Genomic DNA, 26,129 nt, shown 5'->3' with positions numbered 1-26,129 from the left:
TCCATTCTCCATAAGGCAGGAGCATGCCAGTAGGTTTCTCCTGCTAGCTCTAATATCATGGCTGATCTTAAAGATCCCTGTCTTGAATATATTCAGTGAGTAAGCCTTCACAATCTTTTGGGCAGAGTGTTCCATAGATTCACCACAGATGACATGAGAATATTTCTTCTCATAAATTTCCAACATAGTTGATGGTTTATTTTGAGATTGTGATGAGAAACCTCAGCTGGGGTAAATTCAACTTTGCTTCAACTCTTCTACCTTAAGATTTTTTAAAATATTTCTCAGAATTTTACAGCATGGAAACAGTTCCCTTAACTCACTGGGCACCTGCTGACCATCAAGCACCCATTTGCATTAATCCCTCACTAATACCATTTTATTCTCCACATAATCCCATCACTGTACCAGATTTTACAACACTCTTACAAAATAGAGGCAATTTACAATTAAGACCATATTTCAGATTCAGATTCTCAGTCTGATCATTTTCTCCTCATAAAACAAACTCACCAACCCAGGATCCCCCATGGATGTGCAAGTGCTGACCACCAAGAGAGAGGTCACCAAGTGCATCACTATTGTCACTTAGGTCATCGACTTAACTGCTGCTGAGGAAGAAATATGCTACCATCAATGACACAGTGAGAGGAAAGTTTTCTTCACTTCCTTTAGCAATGAGAAGTGACATGAAGAATAGCTTTCGTTTACGCAGCAAATTGCTAAGATGGGTAATGCAGCCCCTAAAATCATGCTGGCTGCACAGTTTCAAATTCTCAAGGAGTAGGGAAGTTGGAGGTGGAGTCAACTGAGTTGAATAAACTCAAGAAAATATGTTTGACCCTAATGGCCCTCCTTATCCACAAGTTCTGCATCCGCAAATTCAACCAACCGCGAATCGAGAAAACCCGGAAGTGCTCTTCCAGCACTTGTTGTTCAAGCATGTACAGACTTTTCTTTCTTGTCATTATTCCCTAAACAATGCAGTACAGCAACTGTTTTACATAGCAGTTACATTGTATTAGGGATTATAAGTAATCTAGAGATGATTTAAAGTATATGGGAGGATATGCGTGGGTTATCGTGGATCAGGATCGAAAAAAATCAGAAGTTCTCTTACTAAGTAAGTTGGAACAGTTACATCCGGTATTATTTAGCGTCAGTTAGTCAAACGTTTGTATATACTTTACCTTTCTATGCATATAAAACATTTAAGAACTTAGTTTCAGATTTGTGCCGGGTTGATGTGGAGGATCAAAAACTCAAAACCCCAAAACCCAATAATTAAACCACTGCGTTGCTTAGTAATAATTGAAGCTTTCATCAGGGCAGGGCCTTTCTCACCTTATCCTTTAAAATTGTTCTGATTGTTGACTGACGTAGCCTAATGCTTTTACAATGACCGAGTGTTTCGCCTCTTTCCGATTGCTTTATTATTTCCATTTTATTTTCAATCGTGATCATGATTATTTTCTTGAACAGAAACACTGCGAATTCAGAGCTCTTAGCAAGGGTGCTGTTAGCAAGGTTAGCACGTATTGTCCTTTCCTAATTACCCTTGAGAAGATGGGAGTGAGTCACTGCAGTCCTCTGGTAAAGGTATGTCTGTGGTAGTGTTTGGATTGGAAGTTCCAGTATTTAGCCCAGTGATAATGAAGGGGTAGTAATATATTTCCAAAGCAGGATGGTGTGTATCTTGGTTGAGTACCTGCAACTGGTGGCTTTCATATCCACCTTGTGCTTGATAGAAGAAGTTGCAAGTGTGGGAGATGCTATTGGTGTAGCTTTGGTAATTCTTACATCTATTCGTGTAAGGGGCCGTAGGGCAAATGGATTTTAGGTCCTTGTCCTGATTCATAGATGCTGATATTGAATGGTGTTGGAGCTTGGTGGAAGATGGCACTTGAATTTGCCATCATTGACATTGGCCATTTGTGTCAGGGCTGCTGTGATCCACTGGTGCAGCTGTGACCTCCAGCCATTTGTTTACATGACCACAAAAAGGCCCATTTATTTTCACGACCATTCCTTTTCCCTGCGTTCGTCACATTATAAGATGTAGAGTTTAGCATTTTCTGTTTTCCATTTACCTCTGTTTCTTTCTTTCTGTCCTATCTGAGGGTTTGGGTTCACTTTCACAGCAAAACAAAAGCTTAGCTTTATTTGTCTCAAACATCAAAACATAGAGTGAAATGTGTTGTTTTTGTCAACAACTAACACAGCCAAAAACTGTGCTGGAGGCAGCCCGTAACTATGCTTCTGGTGCCAACATAGCATGCCCATAACTTTACTAACCTTAACCCCTACTGCACGTCTTTTGGAACGTCGGAGCAAACTGGAACACTTAGTGGAAACCCACGCGGTCAATAGGAGACCTGCAAACTCCTTATAGACAGCGGCGGGAATTGAACCTGATCTTCTAATCACTGGGGTTGCAAAGCCTTACACAAACCACTACTCCACCATGCTGTGGTACGCAGTTCGATTTGAAATAGTGGTGAAGTATAGGTAGTATTAGTAGAAGGTGTAACAAAAAGCCTGAATTACGTTATTTGGTTGAGAGATCCCAATCATTTGTTTTTTTCCTATGATGAAAACTCAAACTTCTATAAAGAATAGAATGTGAGTATTAAATTGTCACATTTCTTCAGAGAATTACTGGAAAGTAAAGTACGTGAATCAAAATCCTCTACAATGAGCTTAAAGTCAAGACAGCGATTGTCAATAATTGCTGTGCATCCATTATATGACAAGCCACACAACAAAAGCAATTTAATCTTTTGGTACTTCCATTCTTCGCAAATTACTGAGACCTTTTTCCTACATTGGATTCAGACTATTATGAGCTATTGACTCTGTCCTTTAATTACATTAATGAATCATATACCTTTGCACAATGAGAATGCTATGATTGCTTCCTGAATAAAGCTAAAGATGTGCATAATATTTCAATGGACAAAATACCAACCTTTCCCAGGGTATGATATGTATCATGCTAATGAGACAGCTCCCTGTCATAGAGCAATCTCATTCATCCCCTTCTCCAAAACTGCATGTTTCTAAATTTACTGAGCAACAAATTGTGTGAGATTGGTTACCGGTAATGCATTCTTCAACTCATCCAATCGGAGCTTCATTAAGATATGAAGATCACTGAAAAATTGGAGCTAATGTGTTTATTCAGGTTACTATGGCATCTAACTTCCTTTCCTGTTATGCAGTTGTTGGTATCATGACTTATTTCTATTGACTTTATGTACCATGCTATATGGTACACTGTATTCTTCTGAATGTTTCTGTTTTCAAAGAGACCTTCCTTCCTGGTGCAGCTTTTGAGATAAATAGTGTCCTATGTTTCTGTTAGTAGAAATAATTCCAAGAACTGACATGACTTCTGAACTATTGGCATTTATTTTCCACCACACTGTCTTTCCTTTTACATATTGCTGCTGCTAATGTGCATTGCACATGAATATTAAGTTGTCACATTTCTTCAGAACATTACAGGAGAGTAAGACAACTGAATCATAATGCTCTACAATGAACTGAAAGTTTTTTTTGACTACGTCAGGACGGCACTTGTCAATAATTACTTTACTTTCATTCCATGGCAAGTCACATACTGAAAGCAACTTGATCTTTTGGTAGTTCTATTTTATACAAGTTATAATTGCTGTTTGAAATTAAAATTAGTTCTGACATTTTTTTGCAATGCATACATTTTAGTATTCTTTCAATTCTACCAATTAGGAATCTGTCAGTGTAATAAATATTTTGAGTGATATTAATCTGGAAAGACAGGTTATGATGTCTACTTAGGTCAGTATGAAATCCATTATGACTCATTATTATTAATCAACATTTCACAAATACCTAAAATAGAATATCAGACAGGAGGTCTGACTGCACTCATAAAAACATATACAACTTCACTTCTCTTCTACTTTGTAAGAGACAGAATTTGCATTCTGAAAAAGGAATTGACTTAAATTGTTTCCAGAATTATTTTTGTTGAAATAAGTTATGATGTTGCAATGGATTCCACTAGAATTTATCGTGTTTCTGGGTGGCACACAGTAAAAGGCAGGCAGAAATGCAGGACTTCATTCATATTTTACCAAGGTAGTTCGGCATGAATTTGGAATGAATAATGATAACAATGGACACTGCAGCACAGGACAGTTGTGAAGCCAATTAATAAACAAATAGCTTTGAAATGCTTGAGAGCAAAGTCAATGCATTATCTTGGGAAAATCAAGAGGTCTCAATGGAAGATGATCAGATTATCTATTTTCAAATATCATACAAATGTGCTGTCTTCCTTTGCATGTGGCTACTGCTATTGTGAATGGCCCATGGATATGAGATACGAGGACAAGAGCCTTTCAACTCCGGAACTGCCTCATGATATCATCAACGGAGACCATGCACAGATAGTCTCATTTTCTATTCAGCAGGAACAGGGCAGGTGCATCATGAAAGCTGAACTGCAGTATTCTTGCCATGGTTTGTGGAAGGATCCTTGTGATGGGTGATCAAGGTGTCCATTAAATCTCACAGGGCCATAGAAAGTGAGATCACTAAGAAGCAGATGAAATTGTTCTGTTTCCTAACATTTTTGGTGGAGTGTGGGTGCTGTTAGCAAGGTTAGCACGTATTGTCCTTTCCTAATTGCCCTTGAGAAGATGGGAGTGAGTCACTGCAGTCCTCCTGGTAAAGGTACGTCTGTGGTAGTGTTTGGACTGGAAGTTCCAGGATTTAGCCCTGTGATAATGAAGGGCTAGCAATATATTTCCAAAGCAGGATGGTGTATATCTTGGTTGAGTACCTGCAACTGGTGGCTTTCTCATCCACCTTGTGCTTGATAGAAGTTGCAAGTGTGGGAAATGCTATTGGTGTAGCTTTGGTAATCCTTACAAGGGGTAAGGGGTAAGGTGTAAGGGGTCATAGGGCAAATGGATGTTAGGTCCTTGTCCTGATTCATAGATGCTGATATTGAATGGTGTTGGAGCTTGGTGGAAGATGGCACTTGAATTTGCCATCATTGACATTGGCCATTTGTGTCAGGGCTGCTGTGATCCACTGGTGCAGCTGTGACCTCCAGCCATTTGTTTACATGACCACAAAAAGGCCCATTTATTTTCACGACCATTCCTTTTCCCTGCATTCGTCACATTATAAGATGTAGAGTTTAGCATTTTCTGTTTTCCATTTACCTCTGTTTCTTTCTTTCTGTCCTATCTGAGGGTTTGGGTCCACTTTCACAGTGAAACATAAGCTAACAGAGAAGGTCTAACGTTCCTGGGATAATATCAAGACCAATACCAATTACACTTTCACCCTTTCTTTTCCTTCTCTCGCTCCTGTCTATTCATCCACCTCCTGTTTCTTTCCTTTTGTAGAAATAAAAATGGATATAACTGGGACATTAAATACACTCTATGACCAATAATGTGAATAAAGAATGGTTCTCACTTACAACACAAATAATCAACTGTAAGGTTGTGGGTTAAAGACCATGCTCTTTTACCTGCCTATTGTTCATTTGTTTCCATAGAAAATACAGTTTTATATGGATTCAAATGTAAAGTCTATCCATTCATTTTCATGAAAATAATAATGAAGCAGCCATCCATATAATAGAAATTTGAAAAAGGAATTGTTGCACCTGGTACGCATTACAAGGAAGTATGAATCACTCACTGCATTTGCAGTCATCTCAAATTTTCCACACTATGCTCAATTGCATTTGTAACCTTCAAAAGATGCTCAATCCTTTCTGACTCCTCTCTACTTTTACATCTTATGCACTAACACTCACATCCTCATGAGTCCCCTTTGTCCCTGGGAGATAGTAGCATAGTGGTTGCTTTAGTCGACCAGCTACTCAGCACTCTGTTGAATGGGGAAATGTCAAGAATGGGGAAATCCCACCTCAGCGGCAATGAAATTGAGATTCATTCAGACAACAGCAGGAATCAAAAATTCCATCTTGGAAACCATTATTGGAAATCATTACAGAAATTGGTAATAATGGAAATTCCTCTAAGGGGCCATGTAGAGAAGAAAATCTTTGTCAGAGTGGCCCACATGCATGTCCAAACCTTCAGTGAGGTGGATGGCACTTTGCTTCATGATCACTTTGGGGCAGCACAGTAACATGGTGGTTAGCACAATGATTCACAGTACTGCTGACTGGGGTTCAATTCCCACTGCTGCCCATAAGGTATTTGTACATTCTCCCTGTGACCGAATGGGTTTCCATCGAGTGAAACATAGAGACATTGAAAATCTACAGCACAATACAGGCCCTTCAGCCCACAAAGCTGTGCCGAACAAGTCCCTAAATTAGAACTACCCAGGCTTTACCCATAGCCCACTATTTTTCTAAGCTCCAGGTAGCCATCCAGGAGTCTCTTAAAAGACCCTATCATTTCCGCCTCCAGCACTGCTGCCGGCAGCCCATTCCACACACTCACCACTCTCTGCATAAAAAACGTACCTCTGACGTTTCCTCTTTACCTACTTCCAAACACCTGAAAACTATGCCCTCTCATGCTAGCCATTTCAGCCCTGGTGTAAAGCCTTTGACTATCCACATGATCAATGCCTGTCATCATCTTATAAACCTCTATCATGTCACCTCTCATCCTCCAAGGAGAAAAGGCTGAGTTCACTCAACCTATTTTCATAAGGCATGCTCCCCAATCCAGGCAACATCCTTGTAAATCTTCTCTGCACCCTTTCTATGGTTTCCATATCCTTCCCGTAGTGAGGCGACCAGAATTGAGCACAGTACTCCAAGTGGGGTCTGACATGGGTCCTATATAGCTGCAACATTACCTCTTGGCTCTTAATCTCAATCCCATGATTGATGAAGGCTAATACACCGTATGCCTTCTTAACCACAGAGTCAACCTGTGTAGCAGCTTTGAGTGTCCTATGGAATCTGACCCCAAGATCCCTCTGATCCTCCACACTGCCAAAAGTCTTACCATTAATGTTATATTCTGCCATCATATTTGATGCAGCAGAATGAATCACTTCACTCTTAACTGGGTTGAACTCCATTTGCCACTTCTCAGCCCAGTTTTGCATCCTATCAATGTCTTGTTGTAACTTCTGACAGCCCTCCACACTATCCACAACACCCCCAACCCTTGTGTCATCAGCAATATTACTAACCCATCCCTCCACTTCCTCATCCAAATCAATTATAAAAATCATGAAGAGTAAGGGTCCCAGAACAGATCCCTGAGACACTCCACTGGTGACCGACCTCCATGCAGAATATGACCGGTCTACAACCACTCTTTGCCTTCTGTGGGGAAGCCATTTCTGGATCCACAAAGCAATGTCCCCTTGGATCCCATGCCTCCTTACTTTCTCAATAAGCCTTGCATGGGGTACCTTATCAAATGCCTTGCTAAAATCCATATACACTACATCTATGGCTCTACCTTCATCAATGTGTTCAATCACATCCTCAAAAAATCAATCAGGCTCATAAAGCACGACCTGACCTTGACAAAGCCATGCAGACTATTCCTGATCATATTATGCCCCTCCAATTGTTCATAAATCCTGCCTCTCAGGATCTTCTCCATCAACTTACCAACCACTGAAGAAAAACTCACTGGCTTATAATTTCCTGGGCTATCCCTTTTCCCTTTCTTGAATAAGGGAACAACATCTGCAACCCTCTAATTCTCTGGAACCTCTCCCATCCTTATTGATGATGCAAAGATCATTGCCAGAGGCTCAGCAATCTCCTCCCTTGCTTCCCACAGTAGCCTGGGGTACATCCTGTCCGGTCCCGGTGACTTATCCAACTTGATGCATTCCAAAAGCTCCAGCACTTCCTCTTTCTTAATATCTACATTCTCAAGCTTTTCAGCCCACTGCAAGTCATCCCTACAATCACCAAGATCCTTTTCCGAAGTGAATACTGAAGCAAAGTATTCATTATGTACCTTTGCTATGTCCTCTGGTTCCATACACACTTTTCCACTGTCACACTTGATTGGTTCTATTCTCTCACAACTTATCCTCTTGCTCTTCACATACTTGTAGAATGCCTTGGGGTTTTCCTTAATCCTGTCTGCCAATGCCTTCTCATGGCCTCTTCTGGCTCTCCTAATTTAATTCTTAAGCTCCTTCCTCCTAGCCTTATAATCTTCTGGATTCCTATCATTACTTAGTTTTTTGAACCTCTTGTAAGCTCTTTTTTCCTTCTTGACTAGATTTACAACAGCCTTTGTATACCACGGATCTTGTACCCTACCATCCTTTCCATACAAAATGCTGGTTCTGACGAAGGGTCTCGGCCTGAAATGTCAACTGTACTTCTTCCTATAGATGCTGCTTGATCTGCTGTGTTTCACCAGCATTTTGTGTGTGTTGCTTGAATTTCCAGCACCTGCAGATTTTCTTGTGTTTACATCCTTTCCATATCTCATTGGAAAGTACAAATTCAGAATCCCACGCAAATATCCCCTGAACATTTGCCACATTTCTTCCATGTGTTTCCTTGAGAACATCTGTTTCCAATTTATGCTTCCAAGTTCCTGCCTGATATCCTCATATTTCCCCTTAGTCCAATTAAACGTTTCTGTAACTTGTCTGTTCCTATTCCTCTCCAATGCTATGGTAAAGGAGATAGAATTGTGATCACTTTCTCCAAAATGCTTTCCTACTGAGTGACCTGACACCTGACCAGGTTCATTTCCCAATTCCAGATCAAGTACAGCCTCTCCTCTTGTAGGCTTATTTACATATTGTGCCAGTTTCTTTTCACATTCCAAAGATCTACTGGTTGGTAGGTTAATTGGTCATTGTAAAATGTCCTATGATTATATCTGGGGATTGCTAGGTGGCATGGCTCAAAGTGCTGGAAGGACCTAGTCTGTACTATATCTCAATAAGAAAATAAATAAATTTTATTACAAAATGATCATGGTAACTAGGGAGTCCGACAGCAGTTATAGAGAGAAAGTCTTCCTTTTTATGAGTCTACTCCTTAAGATTCTCGTATAATTTTGGGTGAAATGGCAATTGGCACGGGCAAGATGGCATTCAGGATCTGGTGGGATGAGAAAGCATGAACTTAAAATCTAGCAGTTGAAATAATTTAGCAATTTTTTTTCCCAGCTATTTCTGTTGAAGTGGAAGTGCTTAGCTGTTTCTGTAGTTTTTTACTCATCACCATTCTCTATTGTCAATTTGGTTTCTCTAAAGGCTTATGGATCTTTAGCCTAAATGAGGGAACTTGTAGTTTGGAATGGAGTGTCTATATTTCCTCAGAACACAATCCTCGCAATGACAATGTTATCATATCTAGCCATAATGTCAGTGTAAATACCATTGAGTCTGCAGTATCAATGTTTGTGTTTAAGAGCAAGAAACAGCAGGGAATCAACTCCAGAACTTGGCCAGAAATTCCGCCACTGATGCAAAGGTTGCCAAGGCCTTTCCACTTCCTTTCCAGTTCCATTTCGAATCGCAGGGGGAAAGTTAAAAACAAAGTTGTATTCACTTCAAGAATATTGGGTTCCTCAATTGTAAGTGAGCTGACCCGGTGGCCCAGGTAGGACTGCCTCAGTTCATCAGACTTCCAAGATTTAGTGAAGCTTGAATGAAACACCCATGTTGGCATCCTCTGGGCTTTCTCCTCTTGCTGCAGTGTTTACCAGGAGAACTTGTCTGCCACTGGTAGAAAAATATCTCAAGAATGATAATCTCCAAAACTGAAAGCTAAGGAGAAATATCAGATTAACGGAGGCGGATTTTAATTATGGTGCTGTAAAACTTCTTTTAATTTCAATGTCAATAGCTCCCAGTAGATGCCTCATTGTATTCTGTGACTATTACTGTGCTTTTCCAACAATTGTGGGTTAAGTGTGCACATGTTCCCGCTTAACCAGGCTATCATATAAGCTAATGTACTTTCATTGCTAATCACTTAATGTGTGAAGATAAATTGCTCTAATTTAGATTTGGTACAGTTGGATTATTCCAAATATGATTTTTGTGGCTTTGATGTAATTCACACCTATGAATAATTTCATTGCCACCAAATCTTTCCTTATAATGTGTGCTGAAACTGAATAGTCTGCAATATTCACAAACTCAGACACATCTGACCAGGTAATTATTAAACTCCTTAATGCCTTGGTACAGTTCATGCTGCAACACACAACTCTACAAATTTTATGCCCAAAGAGAATGTGCTTGGCTTGATGCAGCAACTCCAACAATGAATTCTGATGTCCGGATTCTCCCTGGTACACAATCCATACTCGTAATGAGAAGGAATATTCTATTGAGAGGGTCTGTGCTTTGGGAGAAGCCCTGTATCTGCTACCAGCATCAGTTGTTCCTGTTAATTATTATGAAGTGTTGGTGAGGTTTGGAGGTGAAATTGCTGTAGCTAGGAAAAAATGTAAGAAACTAGGAAAGAAGGGAATAAGGAGAGCTAAAAGAGGACATGAGAAGTCCTTGGTGAGTAGGATTAAGAAAAATTTAAGGCATTTTACATGTATGTGAAGAACAGGCGGATGACTAGAGTGAGAATAGGACTAATCAGGGATCAAAGATGAAACATGTCTCAGGAGATGGAGGAAGTAGGGGAGGTCTTTAATGAATATGTGCGTGCCTCACTAAAAGTAAGAATGAAATAAGAACACGTTACTCCTATCTCTGTGTTTTTTAAAATTCATTTTACTGTATGTTTTGGAGTTACAAAATATAACAGTGGTGATGAGGCAGTTTCAACATAAACCGGAGACGCTATCTATCTGTTGAAGTGTGGCAAGATGTTCAAGTACATCGCCCTGGTTAAGATTTTTACTGCTATGCTGTAGGTATTTCATTTGAATGGTTCTGTAAGAGGAGGCTGTTCTTTCAGCCTGTTTGGGTTTGAGCTGAGATAAGAGGCTTTGTTGTTCAAATTAGGATTGTGGTGTCAGCCAATCAGGATGGTGGAATTGGGAGAAGGTTCTAGAGAATGCTGGGTGGAGAGGTGTCGTGAGGGACACTGGTGTGGGTTGAACTCTTTGCTGGCGGGAGCTGGGAGAAAACATGAGGGAAGATGCTGAGGATGCCGTCCCTGTTGTGCAAGATGCTTTGTGTAGATGAGCAGCTCAAGGAGGAAGGACCAATACTCACATGGGAGACCCATTTGTTTGAGAAGGATTTCAAGCAAAATTCAGAAGGTGGTGTGTGCTTTCACGCAGACTGAGAGTCCAGTGCGTGATTGAAGGACAAGTTCAAGATGAGCTCCAACTTAAGTACATATTTGACTGTTTAAGAATAATGGGCCCTTTTTGGATTTTTTCTCTCTTTCCTTTAACAACAGTTTCCTTACGTTAACATCCTTAAATATACTTCTTTATAATTGTATGCAGTGAACGATCTGTTATTTCTTGCTGACAGGCGATTGCCCGGGGCAGTAAATCACACAGCGTTCACAGGGTTTGGGTGGATGAGACTTCCAACCTCAGGGATTTGGTAGGATCAAAGTCGTACACACCCTGAACAAACAAAGCCTGGGAGAAAGGTGGGTTTCTCAGCACGGAGTCCAGTGGCTATTGACGAAGAGCTAACGAACTGCATTTCCAGAGACGCTCATGAGTAAAACAAAAGCACAGCATGTTCTCTTCACAAGAGGAATGAAACAATTAGGTTAAAAAAGCACATAGTTTCTTCAGAAAAGAGGAGAGGCGGTTGAGTATAAAAGAAAGGCAGAAACTGATGTAATTCACCGGTTGCTAAACAATGAGTACCAGGTAATAATAACCATAATTTTTTTTAAAAAGCAGAAATGGCTCCCCACATCAGAAAGAGACACAATTGATGCACAAGAGATAACTGGATATTGCATACTGAATGAATTGAGCAGTATTTTGAAGAAAATGGAACATCCAATGCAAAGCAAGTGCCAGTGTTGCTGAGTGCAGTAGGTGGAAAGGAAAACAGTTTGCTTAGAAGTTTGACTGCTCCAACCAAACCCCAGCTGAAATGAGCTTTGCTGAAATCGTGAAAGTAATGCAGTAATATTTAGAACCACAAACATTGTTGATTGCAGAGCACTTTAGGTTTCATAAGCAGAATCAAAAGTAAGGAGAATCCATTTCAGCTTGTGTGGCTGAAATTGCCTGAGCATTGCCAGTTCAGTAATCAGCTTAATGCATTGAGATCATTTAGTTTGTGGAATCTTACAGGAAAGCATTCGAAAATGGCTCCTAGCTGAATCAAAACTCATATTTAAAAGAGCAATTGAAATCGCTGTATCAGTGGAAACAGCAACCAGAGATGCAATAGAGTTGCAGTCAGGAATGAAATTGAGCATGAACAAAATTGTAACATCAAAACAGAAATCAGCCTGGCTGAACAAACTGTGTTCCCATTGCAGCAAGGGCTCACAAACACAAGACTGATGCAGGTTTAAAGGCTTACAAGCTTGACAGGTTCTTTATACCATCCGTGGTGAGCTTGATCACATGGAGGCTAAAGGGATTCTTTTCCAGGATTGACTGGAGCCCTTGGGCAATGCCAGTGGTTCCAGAAGCCAAGGAGAATGGTTCTGCCAGGATCTGTTGTGATTTTAAGGTCACCATCAACCAAGCACTGAAAGTAGGTCAATACCCTCTGCCCAGAATAGAGGATATCTTTGCAAACTCTTCTGGAAGAAAACATTTCAGCACAGTGGACTTACTTGAAGCCTTCCTACAAATGGAAATGGAAGATGAGTCTAAAGTGCTTCTCACCATAAGCATTCAGAAAGGGCTTTATCACTATAATAGGCTTACTTCTGGAGTGGCATCTGCACCTGCTCTCTGGCAGAAAGCTCTGGACCAGGTGCTGCAAGGCTGCCCAGGCACTCAGTGTTACCTGGATGACATCATTGTTACCAGTAAGGATGACAAGGAACATCTCCAAATCTCAAGACAATGTTAAAAAGATTAGAAGATTATGGGCTCAGAGCACAATGCAACAAGTATGAGTTCTTTAAACCAAGCATTACTTACTGTGGTCATACCATTGATTCACAAACATTACACAAGTGTGTTGAGAAAATTCAAGCAGCGGTGGATGTCTTAAGGCCAAAGGATGTGCCACAGATGCGATTGTTTTTAGGGTTTTTCGATTACTCTAACAGGTTCCTGGCAAACTTAGCTACTGTGCTTCACACCTTGAACTCATTACTATGGATTGGGAAGAAATTGGCAATGGACAAAATTGTGTGAGGTGGCTTTCAAAAAGGTCAAGGAAATGATGGCATCTGACACCTGTACTCACACATCATGATCCACATTATCTAGTGAAGATTACCTGTAATTCTTTGCCTTAGACAGTCATATCACATGTTATGAGTGTTGGAAGTGAACGCCTCATAGCTTTTTCATCACGTTCCCTCACTGCTGCAGAGAAACATTTGCACACGGATTGAGAGAGAGGCCTTGAGTCTGGTTGTGGTGTAAAACATTTCATGTACTTGTATAGGAGAGAGTTCACCCTCATTACTGAACAGAAATCACAGGAGTTCATTTTCAATCCACAGAAGGCTGTTCCACTAACAGCAGCAGCACAAATGGAGAGGTGGCTCATATTCTCAGTGGACACAATTACAAGATTAAATTCAAGATGACAACTTTTCATGGGATTGCTGATGGATTGTCCCGTTTACCCTTGGAAAAGGATATATCTGAAAAATTTGCAAAAGAGGACACTTTTATTTATGTGTTCTCCCTAATGCATAGCGAAAGTTTCCCTATTATGGCAGAGATGATTCAAAGGGAAACCAGACAAGACCCCACACTGTCTCGGGTCTACATGGCAAGCCAAAATGGCTGGAACCTGCAGCAGAAATTCCAGTTCCCCCATTTTTACCAGTGCAGGTTTGAACTTGTCTTTGACGGAGGCTATCTTATGCGGGGGATTGAGAGTTGTACCATCCAAGCAGAGAGCTAAAGTGTTGGAGGAGCTACATGCCGATCACCTGGTCATGGTCAAAATGAAAGTGTAGGCTCAAAGCTTTGTATGGTGATCTGGGATAGCTTGAATAGAAACCATTTGGGATGTCAACACACCCAGAAGAATGTTGTTCAGAGCTGTCAGAAGCACCCCCTGCAGTCCCAGAATCAACTCTACAGGCACCACAGAGGATGGCCCGGATCTGAGAGTCCTTCACATCCACAATTCCAACCTGCCAAGCAAAGGGAAAGACTTTATCCCAAAAGATGAAAGAAATCCTCTACAGCGATCCCGCATGTCCCGAATGGGAGGTTAGTTAGGAAGATTCAGTCGCTAGGTATACATGATGAGGTAGTAAATTGGATTAGACATTGGCTCAGTGGGAGAAGTCAGAGAGTGGTAGTGGAGGATTGCTTCTCTGAGTGGAGGCCTGTGACTAGTGGTGTGCCACAGGGATCAGTGCTGGGTCCATTGTTATTTGTCATCTATATCAATGATCTGGATGATAATGTGGCAAATTGGATCAGCAAATTTGTTGATGATACAAAGATTGGAGGTGTAGTGGACAGTGAGGAAGGTTTTCAAAGCTTGCAGAGGGATTTGGACCAGCTGGAAAAATGGGCTGAAAAATGGCAGATGGAGTTTAATACATACAAGTGTGAGGTATTGCACTTTAGAAGGAAAAACCAAGGTAGAACATACAAGGTAAATGGTAGGGCACTGAGGAGTGCAGTGGAACAGAGGGATCTGGGAATACAGATACAAAATTCCATAAAAATGGCGTCACAGGAAGATAGGGTAGTAAAGAGAACTTTTGGTACATTGGCCTTTATAAATCAAAGTATTGAGTATACAAGTTGGGATGTTATGGTGAGGCTGTATAAGACATTGGTGAGACCAAATTTGGAGTATTGTGTGCAGTTTTGGTCACCAGATTACAGGAAGGATATTAATAATGTTGAAAGAATGCAGAGAAGGTTTACAAGGATGTTGCCGGGACTTGAAAAACTGAGTTACAGAGAAAGGTTGAATAGGTTAAGACTTTATTCCCTGGAGCGTAGAAGAATGAGGGAAGATTTGATAAAGGTATATAAAATTATGATGGGTATAGATAGAGTGAATGCAAGCAGGATTTTTCCACTGAGGCTAGGGGAGAAAAAAACCCAGAGGTCATAGGTTAAGGTGAAGGGGGAAAAGTTTAAAGGAAACATTGGGGGGGGGCTTCTTCACACAGAGAGTAGTGGGAGTGTGGAATGAGCTGCCAGATGAAGTGTTAAATGCGGGCTCACTTTAAACATTTAAGAAAAACTTGGACAGGTACATGAATGAGAGGGGTATGGAGGGATATGGGCCAGGTGCAGGTCAGTGGGACTAGGCAGAAAAATGGTTCAACACAGCCAAGAAGGGCCAAAAGGCTTGTTTCTGTGCTGTAATGTTTTATGGTTCCATGATTAAATCTCTAGGCTTGAATGGGACAAGAAATTTTACTCTGCTGTGGATGTCTGTACAGTAGTTGTATTACACCTTATCTTTAGCTGAAACCAAAACACTGTTAACAACAGGGCCCACGACTGTTACAGAAAACTGCTAAATTAAATTACCTCACAGCATAGCAGAAGAAATCTTAACCAATGCAATACATTACATATTTGAGTTGAGATGCATTCTATACTCATTGGAGTTTATAGCTAAGCAAGGAGGAGTGTTGTGTATTGAATATTTCAGTAACATTTGGGTAATATTGTAAATATATTGTATGATTTGTTGTTTATGTAATTTATTACAGGTTATTTGTAGAAGTATGTGAATGGCATATGTCACCATGCCACCATGCCACCTTGTAAGAATGAAGTAGACACGTTATTCCTGGCTCCATGTTTTCATTTTGAATAGTTTTATGTTTTGGAACATAACAAGGGGGACTTTACAAAGCAAGAGGGAATTTGTCAAATGTGAGGACAGAGTAAAACAGGCTGATATGGTAGGTCATGTTGGTGTTTAGAAAGAGGATTGCTGAAACTTATGATAAACATTAGGATAGATAAGACTCTGGGGCTGTAAAGGATATCTCAAAGGTTACTAGAGAAAGTGAGAGAAAAGATTGCTGTGCCTTTGGTGATGATCTTTGCATGCTCATTGGCCACAGGAGTAGTATCAGAAGATTTGAGGATGGCAAATTTTATTCCTTTTTCAGGACAATGCTGATTGATAAGCTACAGAACCTGGGCCTCTGTATCTCCATCTGTAATTGGATCCTTGACCTCCTAGTGGGAAGAATACAATCTGTGCAGATCAGCACTGGTGCACCTCAAGGGTGTGTGCTTAGCCCACTGCTCTATTCTTCCTATACCCATGACTGTGTGGCTAGGTAAAACTCAAATAACATCTGGAAATTTGTTGACGAATCAACCATTGTTGGTAGAATCTCAGATAGAGACAAGAGGGCTTACAGAAGCGAGATATACTAGCTAGTTGAGAGGTGTTGCAGTAACAACCTTGCACTCAATGTCAGTAACACCAAAGAGCTGATTGTGGGCTTCAGGAAGGGTAAGACAAGGGAACACAAACCAATCCTCAGAGGGATCAGAAGTGGGAAACGTGAACAGTTTCAGGTTCCTGGGTGTCAAGATCTCTGAGGATCTAACCTGGTCCCAACATATCCATACAGTTATAAAGAAGGCAAGGCAGTGGTTATACTTTATTAGGAGTTTGAAGAGATTTGGCATATCAACAAATACACTCAGAAAGAGGAAAGGTGTGTATGTAATGTTATGTTTTGCAACTGCAGAAACTAATTGAAAGAAAAACACAGGACCTGGGAGATGCCTTTCTATTTTGTTTTACTTTAGCGAGGCTCTTAAATATGACATGGTGGTGTAATGGTATGTATCATTCATGTACAAACCTCTAATGAATTATGCAAACAAAAGAATGCTTAATCAAACAATTTATTTACTATATTACTTAAGTATTAGTAAAATATTAAATACACATCAAGCAGGTTTGTAGATGACACTATAGTTGGTAGTATTGTGGATAGTGTCGCAGGTTGTCGTAGGTTACGTTGACAGGATGCAGAGGTGGGCGAGGAGTGGCAGATGGAGTTCAATCTGGAAAAGTGTGAACTGATTCACTTTGGTATGCAAACTTGAAAGCAATGTACAGGGTTAATGGCAGGATCCTCAGCAGTGTGGGGAATAAACGTATCTTGGGATTGATGTCCATAGGTCCCATAAAGTTGTTGCGCAAGTTAATTGTGTGGTTAAAATGTATGATGTGTTGGCCTTCATTAATTAAGGGATGACTTCAAGAGGTGCAAGATTAATGCTATGGTCTTGTTGGACCATACTTGGAGAATTGTGCTTAGTTCTGGTCACCTTACTATTGGAACTGATTTCAAGAACTGTGAGGCAATGATGCAGCCGTATAAAATTCTGGTTGGAATATTGTATTCAGATTTGGCTGTCTCATTATAGGAAGGGTGCAGAAGCTTCAGAGAGGGTGCAGAGGAAATGTAACAGGATGCTGTAAGGCATACAGCTTCATCATCACTGATCTCCCATGTCTTAATATTTGAACAATATTCCTCATCGTTGAGGAAATAATCAGAAGATGAAATGAATATACATTTGGTACTAATGTCTGCATGTGGAGATATCACATAATCATGCCAATGTTTTTCATCAGCCAGGTGCAAAACTTTGATAGAAACCTGATCTATTTGCATCATATTAGTGCAGTATTCTCAATGGACACGGGGAATGAATGTACTGTAAGTGCAACACTTACATGGAATAAACAGCTCACCTGTAGCAGCCATCACGTCAAACCTCCCTCCAGATGAATATATTATAATTAGCAGGACCCAGAGGATCACACATAATATTTCAGACATTAGTACAGTAATGTAGGTAGAAAGGTGTGGGGGAGGGGGGTGGGAGTCCTGTGCGGTGAGTATAAGGAGTTAGGGAAGAGGTTGAAGAGCAGGAACTCAAAGGTAGTAATCTCTGAGTTACTCCCTGTACCATGTGCTAGTCAGGACAGGAATAAAATGAAACAGCAAATGAGTGAGTGGCTGAGGAACTTGTGTAGGGGAGAAAGTTTTAGATTTCTAGATCATTGTGATCCCGTCTGGGGAAGGTATAATTTGTACTAAAAGGATGGGTTACACCTCAGCCCGAGGGGGACCAACCTCCTTGTGGCCTGGTTTGCTAGAGCTGCTAGGGAGGGTTTAAATTAATTTGGCATGGGGATGGGAACTGGAGTGATAGAGCTGAGGGTGGGGCTATGGGTATACAAGTGCCTGTAGTGTGTAGTGAGACTGTGAAGAAGGACAGACAGGCCACAGGGCAAAGTTTCAGTCAGTGAGATAAGTTGAAATGAAATATAACATGAGGGCAAAATCAAAAAGTGTGATGTATACAGGACTGAAAGTGTTACATTTGAATGCACACAGCATATTGAATAAGGTAATTGATCGTGTAGAGATTGGCTGGTATAACTTTATGGGCATCATGGGGATGTGGCTGAAAGAAGGAATGGTTCAGAGCTTAACGTTCAAAGAAACCTTGTATTGAAAAGACAGGCAGGTAGACAGAGGGTAGGTTGGCTCTGTTGGTAAAAATTATATCAAATCCTGAGAAGGAGGTGACATGGGATCAGAAGATGTAGAATCCTTGTGGGTAGAGTTAAGAAACTGCAAGGGTAGAAAGCCCCCGGTCTGAGTAATACACGGGCCTCTGAACAGTAGTCAGGATGTGGGATATAAATTATGAGGAGATAGAAAAGGCATGTAAAAAAGGGCAATGTTATAAAAGTTATTGGGGATTTCAATATATGGGTAGATTGGAAAATCAGGTTGGTGTTGGATCCCAAGAGAGGGAACTTGTAGAATGCCACAAGATGGCTTTTTAGAGCAGCTTGAGGTTGAGATCACTAGGAGAAATGCAATTCTTGTTTGGGTGTTGGTAAGAAACCAGATTTGATTAGGGTCAGTGGGTAGAAGAACCCTTGGGGGCAGTGATCAAAATACGATAGAGTTCACCTGTAGTTTGAAAGGGAGAAGTTATAGTCTGTGTCAGTATTGTTGTGAAATAAAGGAAATTACCAAGACCTGAGAAAGGAGTTGGCTAAAATTGATTGGAAGGGAACACTAGCAGGGATGATGGCAGAACAGCGATGGCTGGAGTTTCTGGGGGCAATTTGGACGGGGCAGGATAGATACATCCCAAAGATGAAGACCTTTAAAGGGAGGATGAGGAACTGTGGCTGACCAGGTAAATCAAAGACAGCATAATAAGAAAAGAGAAGGCATAAAATAGAGCTAAAATTAATGGGAAGATAAAAGACTGGGGAGCTTTTAAAAACAAACAGAAAGCAACCAAAAAATAAGACGACCAGTAATTTAAAAAAGAAAACTGGAAGTTCTTCCAGATATATAAAGGGTATAAGGGAGGCGAGGGTGGATATTGGACCGCAGGGAAATGATGCTGGAGAAGTATTAATGAGGGATAAAGAAACAGCGAATTAATCTTATAAGTACTTTGCATCAATCTTCACTGTGGATGATGCTAGCAATATGCCAGAAATTCGATAGCGTCAGAAGGCAAAAGTAAGTGTAGTTATATTATTAAGGAGAAAGTACTTGGGAAGCTGAAAGGTCTGAAGGCAGACAAGTCACCTGGATCAGATGGACTACACCCCAGGGTTCTGAAAGAGGTGACTGTGGAGGCACTAATAATGATCTTTCAAGAATCATGAGATTCTGAAATGGTTCCGGAGGACTGGAAAATTAGAAATGTTACTCCACTCATTAAGAAGGGAGGGAGGTAGAAGAAAGGAAATTCTCGGACAGTTTTCCTGACTTCAGTGGTTGGGAAGATGTTGGAGTCCATTATTAAGGACGAAGTTTCAGAATACTTGGAGGCACATGACAAAAGTCACCATGGTTTCCTTAAGCAAACACGAGGAAATCTGCAGATACTGGAAATTCAAACAACACACACAAAATGCTGGCCTGCTGTGTTCCACCAGCATTTTGTGTGTGTTGTATGGTTTCCTTAAGGTGAAATCTTGTCTTACAAATCTGATTGAACTATTTGAGGAAATAACGGGTAGGATAGATAAAGGAGGGTCATTGAATGTTGTTTACTTGTATTTTCAGATGGCCTTTGACAAGGTGCTGTACATAAGGCTACTTAACAAGACAAGAGTCCATGGTATTACAGGAAAAATTCTAGCAGGGTAGAGGATTGGCTGATTGACTGAGGGCAAAGAGTGGGCATAAAGGGATCCTTTTCTGGTTAGCTGCCAGTGATTAGCTTTGTTCTGCGGTGGTTGGACTTGGGACCACTTCATTTTACGTTATATGTCAATGATTTGTATGATGTAATTAATGGCTTTGTGGCCAAATTTGTGAAAAGTTAAGTAGAGGGGCAAGTAGTGTTAAGAAAGCAGAAAGACTTAGACAGATTGGGAGAATAGGCAGACAGAATATAGTGCAGTGAAGTTATTGGTCATGCACTTTGGTAGAAGGAATAAAGGTATAGACTATTACTAAATGGGGAAAATTCAAAAACCAAAGGTGCAAAGGGATTCCTTAAAAGTTTACTTGCTGGTTGAGTCAATGTTATGGAAGGCAAATGGAATGGTCGCTTTTATTTCAAGTGGACTAGAATATAAGAGCAAAGGTGTGATGCTGAGGCTTTATAAGGCACAGCGCAGATTGAACTTGGAGTATTGTGAGCCATTTTGGGCCCCTTCTCTAAGAAAAGATGTGCTGGTATTGGAGAGGGTCCAAAGGAGGTTTCTGAGATTGATTCTGGGAATGAAAGGTTAAGGTATGAGGAGTGTTTGGTGGCTTTGGGCCTGTACTCATTGGAGCATCGAAGAATGAGGGATAATCATTTGAATGAAGATGCAATGAAATACAAAATAGTCATTGTATAAAAACTCTATGAAGAGCTGTTTCTTTGGAGCTCCTTGTAAAGATATACATTTATCTTCAAGCACTTTGACAAAAAAAGTATTTTGGATGCTGGGCATCTGAATAGAGTCCAAGTGGAGAGGATGTTTCCTATAGTGGGTGAGTCTAGAACCAGAGGATACAGACTCAGGATAGAGGGTCATCCATTTAGAACAGAGATGAGGAGGAATTGAATTCAAGAGCAGGGAGGTCATGCTGCAACTGTACAGGGTACTGGTGAGGCCACACCTAGAGTACTGTGTGCAGTTCTGGTCTCCGTACTTGAGGAAGGATATACTGGCTTTGGAGGCAGTGCAGAGGAGGTTCACCAGGTTGATTCCAGGGATGAAGGGGTTAACCTATGAGGAGAGATTTAGTCACCTGGGCCTATACTCTCTGGAGTTCAGAAGAATGAGAGGGGATCTTACAGAAACATACAAAAATTTGAAATGGATAGATAAGATAGAAGTAGAAAAGTTGTTTCCATTGGTAGATGAGACTAGAACTAGGGGACCTTGCTTCAAGATTCAGGGGAGAAGATTTAGGATGGAGATGATGAGAAACTGTTTTTCCCAGAGAGTGGTGAATCTGTGGAATTCTCTGCCCAGGGAAGCAGTTGAGGCTTCTTCACTAAATATATTTAAGGTACAGTTAGATAGGTTTTTACATAGTAAGGGAATTAAGAGTTATGGGGAAAAGGCAGGTAGATGGAGCTGAGTTTACAGACAGATCAGTCATCAACTTATTGAATGGCGGGGCAGGCTCGATGGGCCGAATGGCCTACTCCTGCTCCTATTTCTTATGTTCTTATGAATTTCTTTAGCTACAGGATGGTGAATCTGTGGAATTCATTGTCACAGATGGCTGTGGAGGCCAAGTCATTGAGTATATTTAAGTGGCGGTTGATATATTCTTGATTAATTAGAAGGTCAAAGGTTACAGGGAAAAGGCAGGAAGGAGAGTGAAATTGGCAAGGATAATCGTTCAGCCATGATAGAATACTGGAACAGACTCAATGGGCTGAATAGTCTAATTCTGCTCCTATGTCTTATGGTTATATTGCCTAACAGTCGGAAAGCATGGATGTAATATATGAGAAAATAAATGGTTTTAAAACTTCAGCAAGGAGGACTAAAATGGACCTTCGCAATCCTTGCACATGTCTTATCCACGGGGAGCATCTATCAGAAATTTAGGCAGATTTTCTGATCATTAGTTTAAAAGCTGAGATATATTCTATGTCTACGCAGTGCATGTGAACATTTCTGATATGTGCTTGTGATGGGCAAGTCTCAATGCTCGAAAAACAATTTTTGTGAATTAACTCACAGATCCTGAAGGGAGTAAAGTAAATCCTTTACTGTGAGAATCAGTTTTATTGGAAAAGGACAAAATAATTTCATATAATTAATTAATTATAATGCTTAACTTGGCATTCTCCTTTGTAATTCTTGTATGCTGAAGTTGCTTAATTGCCCACTGGAAAAAGATTTAGCTAAATGTAGTGATTTTAAGAAAATAACATTTCACCAACTTGAAATGCAAACTAGCCTGAGTGAACTTGATATGTACTACTGTTTAAGCCACTGCAGTTGATTGTGCAATGTGCTACATTCATTTACTGATTAGAACAGAGCAAAAGATGCAACTTAGAGAAGTTAGAGAAGAGCCAAATGATTGGAAATTTCTTTATAGTGGGAATTGCAAGTGAAATCAATGAACTAATGATAAAAAATAATTCTTGTAGCTATCAACTACGGTCTGTGTATGTCATATTCCTGCCAGTATTAAATCTTGTATCCTGTTTAGTCGACTTTAGTCCCCTGAATCTGATCTCTTTTACTCAGCTGTGCCATAGATAATTTAGTTCTCTAAGTTTTTAATCTCTCTTAAACACCATTATTTCTGTAGCCCAATGGCCATCTTTGAAAACCTCTCAAAACTAACATTTTCAACCATTCCCCTGGATATTGAATCTGTGCTTGGTCGCATGTTATCTATTTCCTTGTCTGTCATCCTGCATATTTTTGTAATCCCCACAGAGAGCACTTTGGATTAAAGGGACTGAGCTAGGGATTATAATTTATTACATAGAACAGAGAACATTACAACACAGTACATGCCCTTCGGCCCATGATGTTGTGCCAACTGTTTAGCCTACTCTAAGATCAATCTTACCCTTCCCTCTGACATAGACCTCCATTTTTCTATCATGCATGTGCCTATCTAAGAGTTTTTTTTAAAAACGTCCCTATTGTATTTGCCTCTACCATCAGCCCTGGCAGTGCATTCCACATATCCACCACACTCTGCAAAAAAAAAAAATACCTCTAACATACTCTGTATGCTTTACTCCAATCACCTTAAAATTATGCCCCTCGTATTAGCCATTTCTGCCTGAGAAAATGTTTTTGGCTGTCAACTCAAATTTGCTTGAAACGTCCCTGAGCGGTGTGACATGTGCCAATATTGTTTGAGGCCCTGTGGAACTCTCGTGCAAGTTCTGGGCATGAGGCCCAAGGTGTTGTACAATACAGAGAAAGCCTTCTGTCACTTTTCCAGACAAAGTCTTACTTCAAGGTTATTTGAGGCTGGGCAACAATGAGCCACGGCCACAGACCTGATTCCATTTCTGCAGAGCAATCCAGCAAAAGGCCTCAACAGAGTGGATGTGGAGAGGATGTTTCCAATAGTGAATGAGTCTAGGACCAGAGGGTGCAGCCTCCGAATAGAGGCATGTCTATTTAGAACGGGGATAAGACGGAAAACAAGAGAAAATCCGCAGATGCTGGAAATCCAAGCAACACACACAAAATGCCGGAGGAACTCAGCAGGCCAGGCAGCATCCGTGGAAACGAGTACAGTCGATGTTTTGAGCATCGTCACAACGTGTCTGTAATTCAACAATCTCATCTGGATGAGCAAAGGAACAGCAAGGCGATCACAACAGCAAAAGTTACGTTGACAAGGATTCAGATTGGAATCTGAATGTTAGTCAGGATAGAGCTGGTGCTCGGCAAGCTACCTTTATACTATTCCAGTTAGCATGATTGACCAATCACATAAGGTCCAATATTCATCAAAGATGGTTACTGACTGCACATATGATGCTGAGGTCACTTTGAACACCTCGAGAGGAATCCACGGGGTCGGCAGGTTCACTGATTGGTTCTATTTCACCGTTTGGTTCCAGTCAGCGCTGTATTGTTGCATGACCGGTTTTCCATTGACGGTTAGTAAAAGCTAAGAGGGTGTACTTGACTTACCAACTGTTAAATTGCATGAACTCGTTCTGTGCCACAAGTCAAAGAGAACTGTTGGGTACTCTGGTTGCTAACTTCAGCATCCCCAATAATGTTTGCTTGAGTCTGTGGCAAGGAAGACAAATGCAATGTTAGCATTCATTTCAAGAGGACTAGAATATAAAACCAAGGGTGCAATGTTTAAACTTTATAAAGTACTGGTGATGTTAGGGTCCGGTCCGGAGCCCACCTTCCGGGTCTTGCTCCGGTCCGTGGACTCCAGACTCCGGGCCTTGCAGCCAGCCCTCCTGTCACCCGGAGCCATTGGATCATCTTGGCTTAAAGAGGTACACCTGTTGCCTATTAGGGGGCAGGTGTTTATAAGGGATTCGGGGACAGAGCCTAGTGGTTGGGGTTGTCCTGCACTGAAGCTGGTTTAACTTGCTCTATAATTGGACTGCTGGCTCTGAATCCTGTCTGTATCCTGTTCTGCCCTGGTTGCTTGGAATCCTGCTCTGCCCTGGTTGCTGGCCTGTTCTGTATATGCTCTATCTGGTTGGTCTTGTTCCCCTGCTTCTCTCCTGTGCGCTGGTCCCGCTGTTCTGCCTCATTCTCCTTGCTTGTGCTGTCACGCTGTTGGTTGCCTTTCCCAAATTACCTGTGTATCACGGTAATCCTGCTGCTCACCCTGGACCCAGCTTCCTTCTGATCCCTTGCCTCTGTTGGGCAGGTCTGGCTGGACTGCTGCTGCCTGGTGGGGGTTCTGCCCTTTCCACCCATCTGCCTTTCCTATCTGTTGCCTCTGTTGGGGAGGTCTGGCTGGATTGCTGCTGGCTAATGGGGGTTTCTGCCCCTTCCTATCTGTTACCTCTGTTGGGCAGGTCTGGCTGGATTGCTGCTGGCTGATGGGGGTTTCTGCCCTTTCCACCTATTGCTCCCTAAGGGTTGTGCCCCGCACCTGCCCAGGTGTCTGCGACTGGCCCAGGCCTCTGTTTCTGCCTGGGATCCTCCCGCCTTGCTTGACCTCAGGGATCCAGCCCCATCTGCCTTACCCCGCACATGCCCTAGCATCCCCATCCTGTCCTACCCCTAGTAGTTCAGTGTCTGTGTCCTGCATTTGGGCCAATCCTACCCCTGTTCCTGACAGGTGAGGCCTCACTTGGAGTACTGTGAGCAGGCTTGAGCCCCTTATCTTAGAAAGGGTGTGCTGAACTTGGAGAGGGTTCAAAGGAGGCTCACAAAAATGATTCCAGGATTGAATGACTTGTCATATGAAAGGCCTTGAAGGTTCTAGGTCTGTATTCACTAGAATTCAGAACAATGAATGGTGGTTTCATTGAAATCTATCGAATGGTGGAAAGCCTTGATAGAGGATGTTTGCTGTGGTGGGATATGTAAGACCAGAGGACACAGTCTCAGATTAGAGTAGGATGCTTTTAGAATAGGGATGAGTAGGAATCTCTTCAGCCAGAGTGGTGAACCTGCAGAATTCTTTACCACAGGCAACTGTGGAGTCCATGTCTTTATGTATATCTAAGACAGAGATCGATAGATTTTTGACTGGTCAGGGTACGAAGGGATATGGGGAGAAGGCAGGAGACTGGGGCTGAGAGGAAAATATATCAGCCATGATAAAATGCAGAGCAGACTTGATGGGTCAAATGGCCTATTTCTGCTCCTGTATCTATGGTCTTATGATAATCAATATACAAAATTCTAGATTCTTATTTCCTTCCTGGTCTAGGTTTTCAGGCTCTCTTGGATTGGTCCAAGGTGAGTACCTTTTGAACTTTTGTCCAGCAGTATCTGCTGGTTAACATGTGACAGATTAAGGTTCATAAATACAAGAGATTCTGCAGAGCAGCAGATGCAGAAAGCTGGGGGGACTCAACAGGTCCGTCAACATTGATGGGGAGGAATGAACAGTCAACGTCTCAGCCGAAACCTTT

The sequence above is a fragment of the Hemitrygon akajei genome, chromosome 13 (genome assembly GCF_048418815.1).
Source record: "Hemitrygon akajei chromosome 13, sHemAka1.3, whole genome shotgun sequence".
Taxonomy (NCBI): domain Eukaryota; kingdom Metazoa; phylum Chordata; class Chondrichthyes; order Myliobatiformes; family Dasyatidae; genus Hemitrygon; species Hemitrygon akajei.
Note: the sequence above shows the minus strand (reverse complement) of the source record.